Raw genomic sequence first — 12,500 nt, 5'->3', positions numbered from 1 at the left:
TGGTGTGGCTGTAGGTATTGGTTTCCTAATGACCTACATCTCTTATACATCTCAAAACCAGCATTGAAGGAAGTCGGAACAAGAGAAAATAAAAAAAAATTGCCTACAGCACCTGGTATTCCCAGGTGGTCTCCCATCCAAGTACTAACCAGGCCCGGCCCTTCTTAGCTTCCAAGATCAGATGAGATTGGGCTTGTTCAGGGTGGTGTGGCTGTAGGTATTGGTTTCCTAAAGACCTACATCTCTTATACATCTCAAAACCAGCTTCGAAGGAAGCCGGAACAAGAGAAAATAAAAAAAAAATTGCCTAAAGCACCTGGTATTCCCAGGTGGTCTCCCATCCAACTACTAACCAGGCCTGGCCCTGCTTAGCTTTGAAGATCAGACGAGATTGGGCTTGTTCAGGGTGGTGTGGCTGTAGATATTGATTTCCTAATGACCTACATCTCTTATACATCTCAAAACCAGCATTGAATCAAGTCGGAACAAGAGAAAATAAAAAAAACTGCCTACAGCACCTGGTATTCCCAGGTGGTCTCCCATCCAAGTACTAACCAGGCCCAGCCCTGCTTAGCTTCCAAGATCAGATGAGATTGGGCTTGTTCAGGGTGGTGTGGCTGTAGGTATTGTTTTTCTAATGACCTACATCTCTTATACATCTCAAAACCTGCATTGAAGGAAGCAGGAACAAGAGAAAATAAAAAAAAAAAGCCTACAGCACCTGGTATTCCCAGGTGGTCTCCCATCCAAGTACTAACCAGGCCAGGCCCTGCTTAGCTTCCAAGATCAGATGGGATTGGGCTTGTTCAGGGTGGTGTGGCTGTAGGTATTGGTTTCCTAATGACCTACATCTCTTATACATCTCAAAACCAGCATTGAAGGAAGTCGGAACAAGAGAAAATAAAAAAAAATTGCCTACAGCACCTGGTATTCCCAGGTGGTCTCCCATTCAAGTACTAACCAGGCCCGGCCCTTCTTAGCTTCCAAGATCAGATGAGATTGGGCTTGTTCAGGGTGGTGTGGCTGTAGGTATTGGTTTCCTAAAGACCTACATCTCTTATACATCTCAAAACCAGCTTCGAAGGAAGCCGGAACAAGAGAAAATAAAAAAAAAATTGCCTAAAGCACCTGGTATTCCCAGGTGGTCTCCCATCCAACTACTAACCAGGCCTGGCCCTGCTTAGCTTTGAAGATCAGACGAGATTGGGCTTGTTCAGGGTGGTGTGGCTGTAGATATTGATTTCCTAATGACCTACATCTCTTATACATCTCAAAACCAGCATTGAATCAAGTCGGAACAAGAGAAAATAAAAAAAACTGCTTACAGCACCTGGTATTCCCAGGTGGTCTCCCATCCAAGTACTAACCAGGCCCAGCCCTGCTTAGCTTCCAAGATCAGATGAGATTGGGCTTGTTCAGGGTGCTGTGGCTGTAGGTATTGGTTTTCTAATGACCTACATCTCTTATAAATCTCAACACCAGCATTGAAGGAAGCTGGAACAAGAGAAAATAAAAAAAAGGCCTACAGCACCTTGTATTCCTAGGTGGGCTCCCACCCAAGTACTAACCAGACCGGCCCTGCTTAGCTTCCAAGATCAGACGAAACTGGGCTTGTTTATGGGGGTGTGGCTGTAGGTATTGGTTTCCTTAATGACCTACATCTCTTATACATCTCAAAACCAGCATTGACGGAAGCCGGAACAAGAGAAAAAAAAAAAAAGGCCTACTGCACCTAATATTCGCAGGTGGTCTCCCATCCAAGTACTAACCAGGTCCGGCACAGCTTAGCTTCCAAGATCAGATGAGATAAGGCTTGTTCAGTGTGTTGTGGCTGTAGGTATTGATTTTCTAATGACCTACATCTCTTATACATCTCAAAACCAGCATTGAAGGAAGCTGGAACAAGAGAAAATAAAAAAAAAAAGCCTACAACACCTGATATTCCCAGGTGGTCTCCCTTTCCAAGTACTAACCAGGCTCAGCACTGCTTAGCTTTCAAGATCAGACGAGATTAGGCATGTTCAGGGTGGTGTGGCTGTAGGTATTGGTTTCCTAATAACCTACATCTCTTATACATCTCATAACCAGCATTGAAGGAAGCCGTAACAAGAGAAAATTAAAAAAAAAACCTACTGCATCTGGTAATCCCAGGTGGTCTCCCATCCAAGTACTAACCAGGCCAGGCCCTGCTTAGCTTCCAAGATCAGATGGGATTGGGCTTGTTCAGGGTGGTGTGGCTGTAGGTATTGGTTTCCTAATGACCTACATCTCTTATACATCTCAAAACCAGCATTGAAGGAAGTCGGAACAAGAGAAAATAAAAAAAAATTGCCTACAGCACCTGGTATTCCCAGGTGGTCTCCCATTCAAGTACTAACCAGGCCCGGCCCTTCTTAGCTTCCAAGATCAGATGAGATTGGGCTTGTTCAGGGTGGTGTGGCTGTAGATATTGATTTCCTAATGACCTACATCTCTTATACATCTCAAAACCAGCATTGAATCAAGTCGGAACAAGAGAAAATAAAAAAAACTGCCTACAGCACCTGGTATTCCCAGGTGGTCTCCCATCCAAGTACTAACCAGGCCCAGCCCTGCTTAGCTTCCAAGATCAGATGAGATTGGGCTTGTTCAGGGTGGTGTGGCTGTAGGTATTGTTTTTCTAATGACCTACATCTCTTATACATCTCAAAACCTGCATTGAAGGAAGCAGGAACAAGAGAAAATAAAAAAAAAAGCCTACAGCACCTGGTATTCCCAGGTGGTCTCCCATCCAAGTACTAACCAGGCCAGGCCCTGCTTAGCTTCCAAGATCAGATGGGATTTGGCTTGTTCAGGGTGGTGTGGCTGTAGGTATTGGTTTCCTAATGACCTACATCTCTTATACATCTCAAAACCAGCATTGAAGGAAGTCGGAACAAGAGAAAATAAAAAAAAATTGCCTACAGCACCTGGTATTCCCAGGTGGTCTCCCATTCAAGTACTAACCAGGCCCGGCCCTTCTTAGCTTCCAAGATCAGATGAGATTGGGCTTGTTCAGGGTGGTGTGGCTGTAGGTATTGGTTTCCTAAAGACCTACATCTCTTATACATCTCAAAACCAGCTTCGAAGGAAGCCGGAACAAGAGAAAATAAAAAAAAAATTGCCTAAAGCACCTGGTATTCCCAGGTGGTCTCCCATCCAACTACTAACCAGGCCTGGCCCTGCTTAGCTTTGAAGATCAGACGAGATTGGGCTTGTTCAGGGTGGTGTGGCTGTAGATATTGATTTCCTAATGACCTACATCTCTTATACATCTCAAAACCAGCATTGAATCAAGTCGGAACAAGAGAAAATAAAAAAAACTGCTTACAGCACCTGGTATTCCCAGGTGGTCTCCCATCCAAGTACTAACCAGGCCCAGCCCTGCTTAGCTTCCAAGATCAGATGAGATTGGGCTTGTTCAGGGTGCTGTGGCTGTAGGTATTGGTTTTCTAATGACCTACATCTCTTATAAATCTCAACACCAGCATTGAAGGAAGCTGGAACAAGAGAAAATAAAAAAAAGGCCTACAGCACCTTGTATTCCTAGGTGGGCTCCCACCCAAGTACTAACCAGACCGGCCCTGCTTAGCTTCCAAGATCAGACGAAACTGGGCTTGTTTATGGGGGTGTGGCTGTAGGTATTGGTTTCCTAATGACCTACATCTCTTATACATCTCAAAACCAGCATTGACGGAAGCCGGAACAAGAGAAAAAAAAAAAAAAGGCCTACTGCACCTAATATTCGCAGGTGGTCTCCCATCCAAGTACTAACCAGGTCCGGCACAGCTTAGCTTCCAAGATCAGATGAGATAAGGCTTGTTCAGTGTGCTGTGGCTGTAGGTATTGATTTTCTAATGACCTACATCTCTTATACATCTCAAAACCAGCATTGAAGGAAGCTGGAACAAGAGAAAATAAAAAAAAAAAGCCTACAACACCTGATATTCCCAGGTGGTCTCCCTTTCCAAGTACTAACCAGGCTCAGCACTGCTTAGCTTTCAAGATCAGACGAGATTAGGCATGTTCAGGGTGGTGTGGCTGTAGGTATTGGTTTCCTAATAACCTACATCTCTTATACATCTCATAACCAGCATTGAAGGAAGCCGTAACAAGAGAAAATTAAAAAAAAAACCTACTGCATCTGGTAATCCCAGGTGGTCTCCCATCCAAGTACTAAGAAGGCATGGCCCTGCTTAGCTTACAAGATCAGACGAGATTGGGCATGTTCAGGGTGGTGTGGCTGTAGGTTTTAGTTTCTTAATGACCTACATCTCTTATACATCTCAAAACCAGCATTGAAGGCAGCTGGAACAAGAGAAAATAAAAAAAAAGGCTTACAGCACCTGGTATTCCTAGGTGGTCTCCCATCCAAGTACTAAGCAGGCCTGACCCTGCTTAGCTTACAAGATCAGATGAGATTGGGCATGTTCAGGGTGGTGTGGCTGTAGGTTTTAGTTTCTTAATGACCTACATCTCTTATACATCTCAAAACCAGCATTGAAGGAAGTCGGAACAAGAGAAAAAAAAAAGCATACAGCACCTGATATTCCCAAGTGGTCTCCCATTCAAGTACTAACCAGGCCTGGCGCTGCTTAGCTTCCAAGATCAGATGAGATTGGGCTTGTTGAGGGTGCTGTGGCTGTAGGTATTGGTTTCCTAATGACCTACATCTCTTATACATCTCAAAACCAGCATTGAAGGAAGACGGAACAAGAGAAAATAAAAAAAAAAAGGCCTACAGCACCTGGTAATCCCAGGTGGTCTCCCATCCAAGTACTAACCAGGCCCGGCCCTGCTTAGCTTACAAGATCAGATGAGATTGGGCATGTTCAGGGTGGTGTGGCTGTATGTATTGGTTTCCTAATGACCTACATCTCTTATACATCTCAAAACCAGCATTGAAGGAAGCCGGAACAAGAGAAAATAAAAAAAAATTGCCTACAGCACCTGGTATTCCCAGGTGGTCTCCCATCCAAGTACTAACCAGGCCTGGCCCTGCTTAGCTTCCAAGATCAGATGAGATTGGGCTTGTTCAGGGTGGTGTGGCTGTAGGTGTTGGTTTCCTCATGACCTACATCTCTTATACATCTCAAAACCAGCATTGAAGGAAGTCGGAACAAGAGAAAATAAAAAAGTATTGCCTACAGCACCTGGTATTCCCAGGTGGTCTCCCATCCAAGTACTAACCAGGCCCGGCCCTGCTTAGCTTCCAAGATCAAATGAGATTGGGCTTGTTCAGGGTGGTGTGATTTTAGGTATTGTTTTTCTAATGACCTACATCTCTTATACATCTCAAAACCAGCATTGAAGGAAGACGGAACAAGAGAAAATAAAAAAAAAAAGGCCTACAGCACCTGGTATTCCCAGTTGGTCTCCTATCCAAGTACTAACCAGGCCCGGCCCTGCTTAGCTTTCAAGATCAGACGAGATTAGGCTTATTCAGGGTGGTGTGTCTGTAGGTATTGGCTTCCTAATGACCTACATCTCTTATACATCTCAAAACCAGCATTGAAGGAAGCCGGAACAAGAGAAAATAAAAAAAAATGGCCTACAGCACCTGGTATTCCCAGGTGGTCTCCCATCCAAGTACTAACCAGGCCCGGTCCTGCTTAGCTTCCAAGATCAGATGAGATAGGGCTTGTTCAGGGTGGTGTGGCTGTAGGTATTGGTTTTCTAATGACCTACATGTCTTATACATCTCAAAACCAGCTTCGAAGGAAGCCGGAACAAGAGAAAATAAAAAAAAAAAGGCCTACAGCACCTGGTATTCCCAGGTGGTCTCCCATCCAAGTATTAACCAGGCCCAGCCCTTCTTAGTTTCCAAGATCAGATGAGATTGGGCTTGTTCAGGGTGGTGTGGCTGTAGGTATGGTTTCCTAATGACCTACATCTCTTATACATCTGAAAACCAGCATTGAAGGAAGCCGGAACAAGAAAAAATAAAATAAAAGGCCTACAGCACCTGGTATTCCCAGGTGGTCTCCCATCCGAGTACTAACCAGGCCCGGCCCTGCTTAGCTTCCAAGATCAGATGAGATTGGGCTTGTTCAGGGGGGTGTGGCTATAACATTGGTTTCTTAAAGACCTACATCTCTTATACATCTCAAATCCAGCTTCGAAGGAAGCCGGAACAAGAGAAAATAAAAAAATAAGGCCTACAGCACCTGGTACTCCCAGGTGGTCTCCCATCCAAGTACTAACCAGGCCAGGCCCTGCTTAGCTTCCAAGATCAGACGAGATTGGGCTTGTTCAGGGTGGTGTGGCTGTAGGTATTGGTTTCCTAATGACCTACATCTCTTATACATCTCAAAACCAGCATTGAAGGAAGTCGGAAAAAGAGAAAATAAAAAAAAATTGCCTACAGCACCTGGTATTCCCAGGTGGTCTCCCATTCCAAGTACTAACCAGGCCCGGCCCTTCTTAGCTTCCAAGATCAGATGAGATTGGGCTTGTTCAGGGTGGTGTGGCTGTAGGTATTGGTTTCCTAAAGACCTACATCTCTTATACATCTCAAAACCAGCTTCGAAGGAAGCCGGAACAAGAGAAAATAAAAAAAAAATTGCCTAAAGCACCTGGTATTCCCAGGTGGTCTCCCATCCAACTACTAACCAGGCCTGGCCCTGCTTAGCTTTGAAGATCAGACGAGATTGGGCTTGTTCAAGGTGGTGTGGCTGTAGATATTGATTTTCTAATGACCTACATCTCTTATACATCTCAAAACCAGCTTCGAAGGAAGTTGGAACAAGAGAAAATAAAAAAAAACTGCCTACAGCACCTGGTATTCCCAGGTGGTCTCCCATCCAAGTACTAACCAGGCCAGGCCCTGCTTAGCTTCCAAGATCAGACGAGATTGGGCTTGTTCAGGGTGGTGTGGCTGTAGGTATTGGTTTCTTAATGATCTACATCTCTTATACATCTCAAAACCAGCATTGAAGGAAGTCGGAACAAGAGAAAATAAAAAAAAATTGCCTACAGCACCTGGTATTCCCAGGTGGTCTCCCATCCAAGTACTAACCAGGCCCGGCCCTTCTTAGCTTCCAAGATCAAATGAGATTGGGCTTGTTCAGGGTGGTGTGGCTGTAGGTATTGGTTTCCTAAAGACCTACATCTCTTATACATCTCAAAACCAGCTTCGAAGGAAGCCGGAACAAGAGAAAATAAAAAAAAAATTGCCTAAAGCACCTGGTATTCCCAGGTGGTCTCCCATCCAACTACTAACCAGGCCTGGCCCTGCTTAGCTTTGAATATCAGACGAGATTGGGCTTGTTCAGGGTGGTGTGGCTGTAGATATTGAATTCCTAATGACCTACATCTCTTATACATCTCAAAACCAGCATTGAAGGAAGTCGGAACAAGAGAAAATAAAAAAAATTTGCCTACAGCACCTGGTATTCCCAGGTGGTCTCCCATCCAAGTACTAACCAGGCCCAGCCCTGCTTAGCTTCCAAGATCAGATGAGATTGGGCTTGTTCAGGGTGGTGTGGCTGTAGGTATTGTTTTTCTAATGACCTACATCTCTTATACATCTCAAAACCAGCTTCGAAGGAAGCCGGAACAAGAGAAAATAAAAAAAAACTGCCTACAGCACCTGGTATTCCCAGGTGGTCTCCCATTCAAGTACTAACCAGGCCTGGCGCTGCTTAGCTTCCAAGATCAGATGAGATTGGGCTTGTTGAGGGTGCTGTGGCTGTAGGTATTGGTTTCCTAATGACCTACATCTCTTATACATCTCAAAACCAGCATTGAAGGAAGACGGAACAAGAGAAAATAAAAAAAAAAAGGCCTACAGCACCTGGTAATCCCAGGTGGTCTCCCATCCAAGTACTAACCAGGCCCGGCCCTGCTTAGCTTACAAGATCAGATGAGATTGGGCATGTTCAGGGTGGTGTGGCTGTATGTATTGGTTTCCTAATGACCTACATCTCTTATACATCTCAAAACCAGCATTGAAGGAAGCCGGAACAAGAGAAAATAAAAAAAAATTGCCTACAGAACCTGGTATTCCCAGGTGGTCTCCCATCCAAGTACTAACCAGGCCTGGCCCTGCTTAGCTTCCAAGATCAGATGAGATTGGGCTTGTTCAGGGTGGTGTGGCTGTAGGTGTTGGTTTCCTCATGACCTACATCTCTTATACATCTCAAAACCAGCATTGAAGGAAGTCGGAACAAGAGAAAATAAAAAAGTATTGCCTACAGCACCTGGTATTCCCAGGTGGTCTCCCATCCAAGTACTAACCAGGCCCGGCCCTGCTTAGCTTCCAAGATCAAATGAGATTGGGCTTGTTCAGGGTGGTGTGATTTTAGGTATTGTTTTTCTAATGACCTACATCTCTTATACATCTCAAAACCAGCATTGAAGGAAGACGGAACAAGAGAAAATAAAAAAAAAAAGGCCTACAGCACCTGGTATTCCCAGTTGGTCTCCTATCCAAGTACTAACCAGGCCCGGCCCTGCTTAGCTTTCAAGATCAGACGAGATTAGGCTTATTCAGGGTGGTGTGTCTGTAGGTATTGGCTTCCTAATGACCTACATCTCTTATACATCTCAAAACCAGCATTGAAGGAAGCCGGAACAAGAGAAAATAAAAAAAAATGGCCTACAGCACCTGGTATTCCCAGGTGGTCTCCCATCCAAGTACTAACCAGGCCCGGTCCTGCTTAGCTTCCAAGATCAGATGAGATAGGGCTTGTTCAGGGTGGTGTGGCTGTAGGTATTGGTTTTCTAATGACCTACATGTCTTATACATCTCAAAACCAGCTTCGAAGGAAGCCGGAACAAGAGAAAATAAAAAAAAAAAGGCCTACAGCACCTGGTATTCCCAGGTGGTCTCCCATCCAAGTATTAACCAGGCCCAGCCCTTCTTAGTTTCCAAGATCAGATGAGATTGGGCTTGTTCAGGGTGGTGTGGCTGTAGGTATGGTTTCCTAATGACCTACATCTCTTATACATCTGAAAACCAGCATTGAAGGAAGCCGGAACAAGAAAAAATAAAATAAAAGGCCTACAGCACCTGGTATTCCCAGGTGGTCTCCCATCCGAGTACTAACCAGGCCCGGCCCTGCTTAGCTTCCAAGATCAGATGAGATTGGGCTTGTTCAGGGGGGTGTGGCTATAACATTGGTTTCTTAAAGACCTACATCTCTTATACATCTCAAATCCAGCTTCGAAGGAAGCCGGAACAAGAGAAAATAAAAAAATAAGGCCTACAGCACCTGGTACTCCCAGGTGGTCTCCCATCCAAGTACTAACCAGGCCAGGCCCTGCTTAGCTTCCAAGATCAGACGAGATTGGGCTTGTTCAGGGTGGTGTGGCTGTAGGTATTGGTTTCCTAATGACCTACATCTCTTATACATCTCAAAACCAGCATTGAAGGAAGTCGGAAAAAGAGAAAATAAAAAAAAATTGCCTACAGCACCTGGTATTCCCAGGTGGTCTCCCATTCCAAGTACTAACCAGGCCCGGCCCTTCTTAGCTTCCAAGATCAGATGAGATTGGGCTTGTTCAGGGTGGTGTGGCTGTAGGTATTGGTTTCCTAAAGACCTACATCTCTTATACATCTCAAAACCAGCTTCGAAGGAAGCCGGAACAAGAGAAAATAAAAAAAAAATTGCCTAAAGCACCTGGTATTCCCAGGTGGTCTCCCATCCAACTACTAACCAGGCCTGGCCCTGCTTAGCTTTGAAGATCAGACGAGATTGGGCTTGTTCAAGGTGGTGTGGCTGTAGATATTGATTTTCTAATGACCTACATCTCTTATACATCTCAAAACCAGCTTCGAAGGAAGTTGGAACAAGAGAAAATAAAAAAAAACTGCCTACAGCACCTGGTATTCCCAGGTGGTCTCCCATCCAAGTACTAACCAGGCCAGGCCCTGCTTAGCTTCCAAGATCAGACGAGATTGGGCTTGTTCAGGGTGGTGTGGCTGTAGGTATTGGTTTCTTAATGATCTACATCTCTTATACATCTCAAAACCAGCATTGAAGGAAGTCGGAACAAGAGAAAATAAAAAAAAATTGCCTACAGCACCTGGTATTCCCAGGTGGTCTCCCATCCAAGTACTAACCAGGCCCGGCCCTTCTTAGCTTCCAAGATCAAATGAGATTGGGCTTGTTCAGGGTGGTGTGGCTGTAGGTATTGGTTTCCTAAAGACCTACATCTCTTATACATCTCAAAACCAGCTTCGAAGGAAGCCGGAACAAGAGAAAATAAAAAAAAAATTGCCTAAAGCACCTGGTATTCCCAGGTGGTCTCCCATCCAACTACTAACCAGGCCTGGCCCTGCTTAGCTTTGAATATCAGACGAGATTGGGCTTGTTCAGGGTGGTGTGGCTGTAGATATTGAATTCCTAATGACCTACATCTCTTATACATCTCAAAACCAGCATTGAAGGAAGTCGGAACAAGAGAAAATAAAAAAAATTTGCCTACAGCACCTGGTATTCCCAGGTGGTCTCCCATCCAAGTACTAACCAGGCCCAGCCCTGCTTAGCTTCCAAGATCAGATGAGATTGGGCTTGTTCAGGGTGGTGTGGCTGTAGGTATTGTTTTTCTAATGACCTACATCTCTTATACATCTCAAAACCAGCTTCGAAGGAAGCCGGAACAAGAGAAAATAAAAAAAAACTGCCTACAGCACCTGGTATTCCCAGGTGGTCTCCCATCCAAGTACTAACCAGGCCAGGCCCTGCTTAGCTTCCAAGATCAGACGAGATTGGGCTTGTTCAGGGTGGTGTGGCTGTAGGTATTAGTTTCCTAATGACCTACATCTCTTATACATCTCAAAACCAGCATTGAAGGAAGTCGGAACAAGAGAAAATAAAAAAAAATTGCCTACAGCACCTGGTATTCCCAGGTGGTCTCCCATCCAAGTACTAACCAGGCCCGGCACTTCTTAGCTTCCAAGATCAGATGAGATTGGGCTTGTTCAGGGTGGTGTGGCTGTAGGTATTGGTTTCCTAAAGACCTACATCTCTTATACATCTCAAAACCAGCTTCGAAGGAAGCCGGAACAAGAGAAAATAAAAAAAAAATTGCCTAAAGCACCTGGTATTCCCAGGTGGTCTCCCATCCAACTACTAACCAGGCCTGGCCCTGCTTAGCTTTGAAGATCAGACGAGATTGGGCTTGTTCAGGGTGGTGTGGCTGTAGATATTGATTTCCTAATGACCTACATCTCTTATACATCTCAAAACCAGCATTGAAGGAAGTCGGAACAAGAGAAAATAAAAAAGAAAGGCCTACAGCATCTGGTATTCCCAGGTGGTCTCCCATCAAAGTACTAACCAGGCCCAGCCCTTCTTAACTTCCAAGATCAGATGAGATTGGGCTTGTTCAGGGTGGTGTGGCTGTAGGTATTGGTTTCTTACTGACCTACATCTCTTATACATCTTAAAACCAGCATTGTAGGAAGCCAGAACAAGAGAAAATAAAAAAAAAGGCCTACAGCACCTGGTATTCCCAGGTGGTCTCCCATCTGAGTACTAACCAGGCCCGGCCCTGCTTAGCTTCCAAGATCAGATGAGATTGGGCTTGTTCAGGGGGGTGTGGCTATAGCATTGTTTTCTTAAATACCTACATCTCTTATACATCTCAAATCCAGCTTCGAAGGAAGCCGGAACAAGAGAAAATAAAAAAATAAGGCCTACAGCAGCTGGTATTCCCAGGTGGTCTCCCATCCAAGTACTAACCAGGCCTGGCCCTGCTTAGCTTCCAAGATCAGACGAGATTGGGCTTGTTCAGGGTGGTGTGGCTGTAGGTATTGGTTTCCTAATGACCTACATCTCTTATACATCTGAAAACCAGCATTGAAGGAAGCCGGAACAAGAAAAAATAAAATAAAAGGGCTACAGCACCTGGTATTCCCAGGTGGTCTCCCATCCAAGTACTAACCAGGCCTGGCCCTGCTTAGCTTCCAAGATCAGATGAGATTGGGCTTGTTCAGGGTGGTGTGGCTGTAGGTATTGGTTTCCTAATGACCTACATCTCTTATACATCTCAAAACCAGCATTGAAGGAAGCCGGAACAAGAGAAAATAAAAAAAAATGGCCTACAGCACCTGGTATTCCCAGTTGGTCTCCCATCCAAGTACTAACCAGGCCCGGTCCTGCTTAGCTTCCAAGATCAAATGAGATTGGGCTTGTCCAGGGTGGTGTGGCTGTAGGTATTGGTTTTCTAAAGACCTACATATCTTATACATCTCAAAACCAGCATTGAAGGAAGCCGGTACAAGAGAAAATAAAAAAAAATGGCCTACAGCACCTGGTATTCCCAGGTGGTCTCCCATCCAAGTACTAACCAGGCCCGGTCCTGCTTAGCTTCCAAGATCAAATGAGATTGGGCTTGTTCAGGGTGGTGTGGCTGTAGGTATTGGTTTTCTAAAGACCTACATGTCTTATACATCTCAAAACCAGCTTCGAAGGAAGCCGGAACAAGAGAAAATAAAAAAAAACTGCCTATAGCACCTGGTATTCCCAGGTGGT

At 44.9% G+C, this 12,500-nt stretch overlaps 25 non-coding genes and 35 pseudogenes across 25 annotated transcripts in view; all 60 read right to left on the bottom strand.

Moving 5' to 3' along the window:
• Positions 1–16, bottom strand: part of LOC142125530 (5S ribosomal RNA) — a 119-nt gene extending 103 nt beyond the window's left edge. Inside the window, exon 1 of the ribosomal RNA XR_012684995.1 lies at positions 1–16. This exon is cut by the window's left edge and continues 103 nt beyond it. This is a non-coding gene — a ribosomal RNA (5S ribosomal RNA).
• An 84-nt stretch (positions 17–100) lies between these two features.
• LOC142125426 (5S ribosomal RNA) lies at positions 101–219 on the bottom strand. The gene has a single exon (XR_012684900.1). It is a non-coding gene; the product is annotated as a 5S ribosomal RNA (ribosomal RNA).
• An 85-nt stretch (positions 220–304) lies between these two features.
• On the bottom strand, positions 305–423 carry LOC142125909 (5S ribosomal RNA; annotated as a pseudogene).
• Positions 424–506: 83 nt separating this feature from the next.
• On the bottom strand, positions 507–625 carry LOC142125425 (5S ribosomal RNA). The gene has a single exon (XR_012684899.1). It is a non-coding gene; the product is annotated as a 5S ribosomal RNA (ribosomal RNA).
• Positions 626–709: 84 nt separating this feature from the next.
• Positions 710–828, bottom strand: LOC142125359 (5S ribosomal RNA). The gene has a single exon (XR_012684861.1). It is a non-coding gene; the product is annotated as a 5S ribosomal RNA (ribosomal RNA).
• An 84-nt stretch (positions 829–912) lies between these two features.
• Positions 913–1,031, bottom strand: LOC142125500 (5S ribosomal RNA). The gene has a single exon (XR_012684968.1). It is a non-coding gene; the product is annotated as a 5S ribosomal RNA (ribosomal RNA).
• An 85-nt stretch (positions 1,032–1,116) lies between these two features.
• LOC142125907 (5S ribosomal RNA) lies at positions 1,117–1,235 on the bottom strand (annotated as a pseudogene).
• An 83-nt stretch (positions 1,236–1,318) lies between these two features.
• Positions 1,319–1,437, bottom strand: LOC142125576 (5S ribosomal RNA; annotated as a pseudogene).
• A 283-nt stretch (positions 1,438–1,720) lies between these two features.
• Positions 1,721–1,839, bottom strand: LOC142125364 (5S ribosomal RNA; annotated as a pseudogene).
• Positions 1,840–1,923: 84 nt separating this feature from the next.
• LOC142125928 (5S ribosomal RNA) lies at positions 1,924–2,043 on the bottom strand (annotated as a pseudogene).
• An 83-nt stretch (positions 2,044–2,126) lies between these two features.
• LOC142125793 (5S ribosomal RNA) lies at positions 2,127–2,245 on the bottom strand (annotated as a pseudogene).
• An 84-nt stretch (positions 2,246–2,329) lies between these two features.
• On the bottom strand, positions 2,330–2,448 carry LOC142125573 (5S ribosomal RNA; annotated as a pseudogene).
• Positions 2,449–2,531: 83 nt separating this feature from the next.
• On the bottom strand, positions 2,532–2,650 carry LOC142125412 (5S ribosomal RNA). Its single transcript, XR_012684887.1, has one exon. It is a non-coding gene; the product is annotated as a 5S ribosomal RNA (ribosomal RNA).
• Positions 2,651–2,733: 83 nt separating this feature from the next.
• LOC142125551 (5S ribosomal RNA) lies at positions 2,734–2,852 on the bottom strand. The gene has a single exon (XR_012685015.1). It is a non-coding gene; the product is annotated as a 5S ribosomal RNA (ribosomal RNA).
• Positions 2,853–2,936: 84 nt separating this feature from the next.
• Positions 2,937–3,055, bottom strand: LOC142125499 (5S ribosomal RNA). The gene has a single exon (XR_012684967.1). It is a non-coding gene; the product is annotated as a 5S ribosomal RNA (ribosomal RNA).
• An 85-nt stretch (positions 3,056–3,140) lies between these two features.
• Positions 3,141–3,259, bottom strand: LOC142125906 (5S ribosomal RNA; annotated as a pseudogene).
• Positions 3,260–3,342: 83 nt separating this feature from the next.
• On the bottom strand, positions 3,343–3,461 carry LOC142125575 (5S ribosomal RNA; annotated as a pseudogene).
• Positions 3,462–3,744: 283 nt separating this feature from the next.
• LOC142125356 (5S ribosomal RNA) lies at positions 3,745–3,863 on the bottom strand (annotated as a pseudogene).
• Positions 3,864–3,947: 84 nt separating this feature from the next.
• On the bottom strand, positions 3,948–4,067 carry LOC142125927 (5S ribosomal RNA; annotated as a pseudogene).
• Positions 4,068–4,352: 285 nt separating this feature from the next.
• On the bottom strand, positions 4,353–4,471 carry LOC142125792 (5S ribosomal RNA; annotated as a pseudogene).
• Positions 4,472–4,549: 78 nt separating this feature from the next.
• On the bottom strand, positions 4,550–4,668 carry LOC142125922 (5S ribosomal RNA; annotated as a pseudogene).
• An 85-nt stretch (positions 4,669–4,753) lies between these two features.
• On the bottom strand, positions 4,754–4,872 carry LOC142125684 (5S ribosomal RNA; annotated as a pseudogene).
• An 84-nt stretch (positions 4,873–4,956) lies between these two features.
• LOC142125434 (5S ribosomal RNA) lies at positions 4,957–5,075 on the bottom strand. The gene has a single exon (XR_012684908.1). It is a non-coding gene; the product is annotated as a 5S ribosomal RNA (ribosomal RNA).
• An 84-nt stretch (positions 5,076–5,159) lies between these two features.
• LOC142125715 (5S ribosomal RNA) lies at positions 5,160–5,278 on the bottom strand (annotated as a pseudogene).
• An 85-nt stretch (positions 5,279–5,363) lies between these two features.
• On the bottom strand, positions 5,364–5,482 carry LOC142125813 (5S ribosomal RNA; annotated as a pseudogene).
• Positions 5,483–5,566: 84 nt separating this feature from the next.
• Positions 5,567–5,685, bottom strand: LOC142125509 (5S ribosomal RNA). Its single transcript, XR_012684976.1, has one exon. It is a non-coding gene; the product is annotated as a 5S ribosomal RNA (ribosomal RNA).
• An 85-nt stretch (positions 5,686–5,770) lies between these two features.
• On the bottom strand, positions 5,771–5,889 carry LOC142125536 (5S ribosomal RNA). Its single transcript, XR_012685000.1, has one exon. It is a non-coding gene; the product is annotated as a 5S ribosomal RNA (ribosomal RNA).
• Positions 5,890–5,971: 82 nt separating this feature from the next.
• Positions 5,972–6,090, bottom strand: LOC142125586 (5S ribosomal RNA; annotated as a pseudogene).
• Positions 6,091–6,173: 83 nt separating this feature from the next.
• LOC142125540 (5S ribosomal RNA) lies at positions 6,174–6,292 on the bottom strand. Its single transcript, XR_012685005.1, has one exon. It is a non-coding gene; the product is annotated as a 5S ribosomal RNA (ribosomal RNA).
• Positions 6,293–6,376: 84 nt separating this feature from the next.
• LOC142125707 (5S ribosomal RNA) lies at positions 6,377–6,496 on the bottom strand (annotated as a pseudogene).
• Positions 6,497–6,581: 85 nt separating this feature from the next.
• Positions 6,582–6,700, bottom strand: LOC142125350 (5S ribosomal RNA; annotated as a pseudogene).
• An 84-nt stretch (positions 6,701–6,784) lies between these two features.
• Positions 6,785–6,903, bottom strand: LOC142125526 (5S ribosomal RNA). The gene has a single exon (XR_012684991.1). It is a non-coding gene; the product is annotated as a 5S ribosomal RNA (ribosomal RNA).
• Positions 6,904–6,987: 84 nt separating this feature from the next.
• Positions 6,988–7,106, bottom strand: LOC142125455 (5S ribosomal RNA). The gene has a single exon (XR_012684927.1). It is a non-coding gene; the product is annotated as a 5S ribosomal RNA (ribosomal RNA).
• An 85-nt stretch (positions 7,107–7,191) lies between these two features.
• LOC142125376 (5S ribosomal RNA) lies at positions 7,192–7,310 on the bottom strand (annotated as a pseudogene).
• Positions 7,311–7,394: 84 nt separating this feature from the next.
• On the bottom strand, positions 7,395–7,513 carry LOC142125400 (5S ribosomal RNA). The gene has a single exon (XR_012684876.1). It is a non-coding gene; the product is annotated as a 5S ribosomal RNA (ribosomal RNA).
• An 84-nt stretch (positions 7,514–7,597) lies between these two features.
• Positions 7,598–7,716, bottom strand: LOC142125860 (5S ribosomal RNA; annotated as a pseudogene).
• Positions 7,717–7,801: 85 nt separating this feature from the next.
• Positions 7,802–7,920, bottom strand: LOC142125683 (5S ribosomal RNA; annotated as a pseudogene).
• Positions 7,921–8,004: 84 nt separating this feature from the next.
• On the bottom strand, positions 8,005–8,123 carry LOC142125646 (5S ribosomal RNA; annotated as a pseudogene).
• An 84-nt stretch (positions 8,124–8,207) lies between these two features.
• On the bottom strand, positions 8,208–8,326 carry LOC142125714 (5S ribosomal RNA; annotated as a pseudogene).
• An 85-nt stretch (positions 8,327–8,411) lies between these two features.
• Positions 8,412–8,530, bottom strand: LOC142125812 (5S ribosomal RNA; annotated as a pseudogene).
• An 84-nt stretch (positions 8,531–8,614) lies between these two features.
• On the bottom strand, positions 8,615–8,733 carry LOC142125508 (5S ribosomal RNA). The gene has a single exon (XR_012684975.1). It is a non-coding gene; the product is annotated as a 5S ribosomal RNA (ribosomal RNA).
• An 85-nt stretch (positions 8,734–8,818) lies between these two features.
• Positions 8,819–8,937, bottom strand: LOC142125533 (5S ribosomal RNA). Its single transcript, XR_012684998.1, has one exon. It is a non-coding gene; the product is annotated as a 5S ribosomal RNA (ribosomal RNA).
• An 82-nt stretch (positions 8,938–9,019) lies between these two features.
• Positions 9,020–9,138, bottom strand: LOC142125585 (5S ribosomal RNA; annotated as a pseudogene).
• Positions 9,139–9,221: 83 nt separating this feature from the next.
• On the bottom strand, positions 9,222–9,340 carry LOC142125539 (5S ribosomal RNA). The gene has a single exon (XR_012685004.1). It is a non-coding gene; the product is annotated as a 5S ribosomal RNA (ribosomal RNA).
• Positions 9,341–9,424: 84 nt separating this feature from the next.
• Positions 9,425–9,544, bottom strand: LOC142125706 (5S ribosomal RNA; annotated as a pseudogene).
• Positions 9,545–9,629: 85 nt separating this feature from the next.
• LOC142125349 (5S ribosomal RNA) lies at positions 9,630–9,748 on the bottom strand (annotated as a pseudogene).
• Positions 9,749–9,832: 84 nt separating this feature from the next.
• Positions 9,833–9,951, bottom strand: LOC142125525 (5S ribosomal RNA). The gene has a single exon (XR_012684990.1). It is a non-coding gene; the product is annotated as a 5S ribosomal RNA (ribosomal RNA).
• An 84-nt stretch (positions 9,952–10,035) lies between these two features.
• On the bottom strand, positions 10,036–10,154 carry LOC142125454 (5S ribosomal RNA). The gene has a single exon (XR_012684926.1). It is a non-coding gene; the product is annotated as a 5S ribosomal RNA (ribosomal RNA).
• An 85-nt stretch (positions 10,155–10,239) lies between these two features.
• LOC142125375 (5S ribosomal RNA) lies at positions 10,240–10,358 on the bottom strand (annotated as a pseudogene).
• Positions 10,359–10,442: 84 nt separating this feature from the next.
• LOC142125388 (5S ribosomal RNA) lies at positions 10,443–10,561 on the bottom strand. The gene has a single exon (XR_012684865.1). It is a non-coding gene; the product is annotated as a 5S ribosomal RNA (ribosomal RNA).
• Positions 10,562–10,645: 84 nt separating this feature from the next.
• Positions 10,646–10,764, bottom strand: LOC142125524 (5S ribosomal RNA). Its single transcript, XR_012684989.1, has one exon. It is a non-coding gene; the product is annotated as a 5S ribosomal RNA (ribosomal RNA).
• An 84-nt stretch (positions 10,765–10,848) lies between these two features.
• On the bottom strand, positions 10,849–10,967 carry LOC142125606 (5S ribosomal RNA; annotated as a pseudogene).
• Positions 10,968–11,052: 85 nt separating this feature from the next.
• Positions 11,053–11,171, bottom strand: LOC142125905 (5S ribosomal RNA; annotated as a pseudogene).
• An 84-nt stretch (positions 11,172–11,255) lies between these two features.
• On the bottom strand, positions 11,256–11,374 carry LOC142125521 (5S ribosomal RNA). Its single transcript, XR_012684987.1, has one exon. It is a non-coding gene; the product is annotated as a 5S ribosomal RNA (ribosomal RNA).
• Positions 11,375–11,457: 83 nt separating this feature from the next.
• Positions 11,458–11,576, bottom strand: LOC142125560 (5S ribosomal RNA; annotated as a pseudogene).
• An 83-nt stretch (positions 11,577–11,659) lies between these two features.
• LOC142125709 (5S ribosomal RNA) lies at positions 11,660–11,778 on the bottom strand (annotated as a pseudogene).
• Positions 11,779–11,861: 83 nt separating this feature from the next.
• LOC142125557 (5S ribosomal RNA) lies at positions 11,862–11,980 on the bottom strand (annotated as a pseudogene).
• Positions 11,981–12,064: 84 nt separating this feature from the next.
• LOC142125506 (5S ribosomal RNA) lies at positions 12,065–12,183 on the bottom strand. The gene has a single exon (XR_012684973.1). It is a non-coding gene; the product is annotated as a 5S ribosomal RNA (ribosomal RNA).
• An 84-nt stretch (positions 12,184–12,267) lies between these two features.
• On the bottom strand, positions 12,268–12,386 carry LOC142125410 (5S ribosomal RNA). Its single transcript, XR_012684885.1, has one exon. It is a non-coding gene; the product is annotated as a 5S ribosomal RNA (ribosomal RNA).
• Positions 12,387–12,470: 84 nt separating this feature from the next.
• The window catches only part of LOC142125726 (5S ribosomal RNA), a 119-nt pseudogene continuing 89 nt past the window's right edge, over positions 12,471–12,500 (bottom strand).

This window comes from Mixophyes fleayi, unplaced genomic scaffold (genome assembly GCF_038048845.1).
Source record: "Mixophyes fleayi isolate aMixFle1 unplaced genomic scaffold, aMixFle1.hap1 Scaffold_260, whole genome shotgun sequence".
Lineage (NCBI taxonomy): Eukaryota > Metazoa > Chordata > Amphibia > Anura > Limnodynastidae > Mixophyes > Mixophyes fleayi.
The sequence above is the reverse complement of the archived record's forward strand: the minus strand, read 5'-3'. Positions and strand labels throughout refer to the sequence as shown.